This window comes from Centruroides sculpturatus, unplaced genomic scaffold (assembly GCF_000671375.1).
Source record: "Centruroides sculpturatus isolate CEXI.00-Female unplaced genomic scaffold, Cexi_2.0 scaffold221, whole genome shotgun sequence".
Taxonomy (NCBI): Eukaryota; Metazoa; Arthropoda; class Arachnida; order Scorpiones; family Buthidae; genus Centruroides; species Centruroides sculpturatus.
Window position 1 is genome coordinate 317,392 of NW_019384612.1, and position 5,244 is coordinate 322,635.

The following is a 5,244-nucleotide window of genomic DNA, read 5'->3' on the forward strand; positions in this document are numbered from 1 at the left end:
GGCTCTATTATGTATAACAGACACCTAAAGATTTTTACATTTTTGGACTCAAGAGACCTTGAACGTCGAGAAATGCAAAAAAAATTCTGTTTTTTTTTTCCTGTATGTATGAATGTTAGTGTTAGTGTATAGTGTGTTTGGCAGGATTTTTTCATCCGCTTTTAAGTTTAATAACGCCCGTGCTTTTTGTCAATATTTTTCTGAAATTTTGTGTATTCGGGAGTTGATATTAAATTTTGGGGGTTAAAAGTCGAAGGGGTTGGTAGTTAAAGGGGTCGTGTCATATCTCGCATGGGAGTAAACTTAATGAGGATTTAGTTGTTATTAGCATTTACAACTTTTTATAAAACCTATCCCTAACCTCAAAAGTAAGTTTTTTGTCATTTTGTATTAATTAAAAATAAAAGTTTTTTGATGAGATATCATAACAGATGGCGCCATCAAATGTTGCCGGAAAAGTTAAACAACTCGTTGCTGGATTTTTTTGCACATATTTATTCTTAAATAAACACATTCCCATATTGAATAATTCGAAATGCGAATTTTAAATCTATTGTACATTATTTCAACTTTGGATTTATACATTTTTTAAACAGTATAAAATATATAACAATGAAAACAGTGTAAAATTTTAAACAATTTTTTAGTGATAAATAAAAACCGATGAAAAATATAAATATTTTAAAATTTACATTTAAGTAGACTATACATGTCGACAGACAAATATAATTTATTAATAATTTAAATTTTTTATTTTTAGAAATTTAAATACAGTAAGACCCGCTTAACGCTGATTCGATATAACTCCGTCTACTCGAAGCCTAAAAAAGCTCAAAAATTACGCTGATTTAAATTATTGCGGCACTTATTGATTCGTACATAATACAATTATTTACAAACACGAACCAATCATAAAAAGGTGGCAAAAAGATGTACTTTCTTTAAATCTATGTTTGTTTGGTGCAATTTTGGAAAAAAATATAACATCATGGATGCCATAGGCAATATCGGCTTCGCTTGGCAAGAATTAACTGATAAATGCACGAACGAAGTGTGGAAGAAGTTATGGCTAAAGGTATACAAGAATTCTCGAAGAGATCAGCCTATCGCTGTATCGTTAGGTTGAATAAACTCAAGGTAATCAATACAGTAGGACTAGGAGATGTAGACAAGCAGGATATTGAAAAGTTACCGCAGGTTTCTGGTGAGAGCCTTACCAACGACGACCTTCAAGAACTGGCGGAACAAGGAATTCATGTAGAACTTGAAAATAGAGATTCTGAAAACGAAGAAACCAAAGAACCTGCTACAGATTTCTTTAGTAAAAGTTTGGTAATGATAACCGAAATCGTCGATCAAATTGTAGCGAATGATCTAGAATTTGAAAGGAGTGCAAAGCAAAACGAGGCGTTTTGGATGCGATCTTCTGCTACTGACATTCGCTTAAGGAAAGAAAAAAGCGACAAATTAAACTTCACGACTTTATTGCAAAAGAACAAGAATTTCAGAAAAGTCAGAACCTTCGTCACAAAAAATGAACTATTAATATGTTATTATATCGATACATTTCTGTGCGCATGTGTTATTTAACATATATTATTATTATTATACAAATTAATATAAAAATAACTTAAAATTATAGTAATTTTTTTATTTTTTGTCGCGTGTTTCCCTATCTTTATTTACTCTATGTTAAAATGACCTCGTTTAACGCTGTTTCGTTTAGCGCTTTGTCGCCTAGGAACGCATCCCCCCTCGTTAAGCGGGGTCTTAGTGTATGTTGAATTTAAAAAGTTTAATCTAATTTGTTAGACAAATCCAGTAAAAACATGTCAAAATTAAGATTTTATCTATAATTAAATTAAAAAAAATAGTAGAAATTTAAAAGATAATAAAGTATAGAAACAAGTTTTTAAAAATTTACTGTTATGAAAAAGTATTTATAAATAAATAACGTTAGAAACATTTTATTTCTTGTTGGAATTAACGTTTTAAAGTAAAATGTCAAAAATGTTTTAAAAAATAACTATTCATAAAAAAACTAAGTTTTCAATAAACACGTTTAAAATAAATACTGTATAGGCTTTATTAACAGTGCTTGTTTTACTTCGAGGATCATAGGCTATACAAAAAAATAAAATAAAATAATAATAATAATAATAATAATCCAAAAACGAGTTGACTAACTTTCCCGACTACATTTAAAACTGCGTGTGGCCCCATCTGTTATATTTTATTTTTTAAAAGTATTTTATATAGTTAAGCTTCAAAGAGGGTGAACAAAATCGTGCACCCCCAAAAACACACTAACATCCATACATACAGGAAAACGCTCGAATTCTTTTTATTTTTCAATGTTTCAAGGTCCCTTGAGTCCAAAAATGTAAAATGTTGATGGTCATTTTTTTTACCAATCCCATACTTTTCCTCTGTTATATAACTTAACAAAACAGGAAAAGTAAAAATTAAGAAGAAATAACCAAATTTTTTCTTCCTCCTAACGTCCACATATAATAAGTCAGTATTACTACTCATCTGTAATTTACAGTACATGCTCTTTATCAAGGTAAAAATATCAGTTCGACAATCCAGGATACACTCGTACAACGGCTTATCCGGGGAGGGTACTTATAGTTCCTGCTGCAGCACTCCCTTGATATCAAAACACTCAGTTTTGTGACATTAAAATAAAAATAAATATAACAACGCATATTACATGACTTTGATTTAGGTAAGATTAAGCAATTAAAATAGTTTTGAGGTACGGTAATTGAGTAAAATTGTCCGAAAAACGGCAGGAGTCTTGGTCCTTCGATTCTGCCTTGAGCAGCACCTATATTCTCAAAATGCTGGATATGCTACTCCACTCGTAAGTAGTAATGTTTGAGTAGTAAGCAATAACAAAATGTCTAACTGGAATCGAGATGAATCACCGAGCAAACTCCATAAATACATTTCCAGGAAACGTTTTATTGAAAAAAACGAACGTTTTTGGCTTAGTTAAGAAGCCTTCTTCAAGTTTAGTAGCTGAAATTGAATTTGCCAGATTCAAAAATGGAACGCATCAAGCGTGTTACAAAAGTAGTAAGTAATGTCGATTACTATCGATCGACACGTCACCTTAAACTACTCTATTGAGAATGTTAACTTTACTTGTCACAAATGCTTTAAAATATAAAAAAATATATATATTAAATCTTGTTTTATTTTTTGTCCGTCTCAGCATATGAAGGCATGTTTGTTCTCATCAATATCCGCCGTACAGCATTGTAGTATTGGTAGGATAAGGCAACACCAACATATGGACTATCTGCCAAAGAGGCTTGCCTTGCGGGAAGACTTTTTGGAAAACTGGCGTATACTTAGCGTTAGAAGCATGGAAAAAAACCCCCAAAAATTCCACGTAGTCAGCCAGTTGGTGAGGCGCGAACTCAAGACCAGTGTTCAGTGATTTTATCACTCGACTATTAATAGTGTCGGTTTTATCACATGCAAAGAAGCACCAAAATATTGCTAAGGGGCGAACTAATTCTAAAGCCGGAGCTGTATATTAAGAATTAAAATTAAAAACATTTAATAGTTTTAGGGAAATTAGATTTGGAAACAAATAGCTGAATAATAATTTGTTTGTGAAATAAAAATTAGTAAAATGACACTTTTTATTCATTACTTATTACACAATCGTACTTCAGTGTAATGCTGTATCTCAGTTATTAAAAGACTGTATATGTAATTAGTAAAGCTTATTCTAGCTTTGATAATTACATAAAATCAACATATGTAGTTCGTATAATGTCATATAATTTTGTAAATCAGAATATAAATATATTTTATAAAATGTTTTATTTAAAAATATTATTTTTAAAAAATATATTCAACATATTTTATGAACAATATGCTGTTTTTAATTTTAAATTATGTCGTATAAAATTAATATAATTTAGATGGAAATAAAGTAATAATTAAAATGTTTCAATTGTTAGCAATATATTTAATTTATTGTAAATAGTAAATTAAATTATTGCTTAATTAAAATTTTATAATTAATTAATTAATAATAATAACAATATTTATTTCTGTATAGATTCTAAAGCTGATATGTAAATGATAATATATAAGTTTATATATAAAATATATTTTATATTAAGCTGTGAAGTATTCCGAAAACACGTTTCTAATATTTTAAAATAAATGTTGAATATTGATACAGTTTAAAGTTTCAATTAATGCAGAAAATTTATAACAAGTATAAATATAGTTAAATCTTAATATACAGTACAACTCTCTTGTAGCCACTCTCCAGTACAGCGCCAATCAATGCTCGTGAATGGATCTTCCCCATAACTATTTAACAATAGAACGGGTAACACTGGCTTTTTTATACCAATCAACAATCTATTCACCAAGGTTACTTTTTCGATTATGGTGACTTTTCGAACCAACCAGAAATGAAAGGATTACTGACCATAAAAAAATGCAGGGTTTCTATGATTGAGTTTCTCAAACAACTTATACAGTGGAACCTCGGTATACGACCTTAATCCGTTCCCGATGTTTGGACTTATACCGAATAGGACGTATACCAAACCAACCTTTCCCATAAGAAGTAATGTAAAAATGATTAATCCGTTCTCAATTAAAAAAAAGTGGCTGGCTTTAAACACCTCGCTTTCCTGGCTAGTTCCTGCTTGATTTTTCATGAGATCAGCATGTATTTTTTTAGCTTTCTCGCAAATAATTGCTTTTGATACGCTGTCGCCAGCACACTGTTTTTCAGTTATCCAAAGTAAAAGCAATTTCTCAACACGATCTAATGTCTTCGATCTATGTTTAGAAATTGATTTAACCCCTTTCGCAAACGTTAGCAGATTTAATAATGTCTTTATTTTTTGCGATTGTCGGTATCGTCGTTCTCGGAATATGGTATGCAACAGTTAAATGTCGAACACTCGTGCCACCTTCATATTTCTCAACAATCTCTTTTTTTCAGTTTCATTGTGATTTTAGTCATTTTTTTATTTTTCTGTTGCCTTTTTCAATTCATGATTAATAAAAATAACATTTTACTTACAAATTAAAATAAAACGAAATTTAACAAAGTTAAAACTGTGGCACCGCGAACGTCTAGTCTGGTATAATATACCGATAGTGCTACTTGTTCATAGATGGCGCGTATAATTGAATTAAGTCGTATACCGAACAATAGTCGTATACCAAACAATAGCCGTATACCGAGCAAAATTT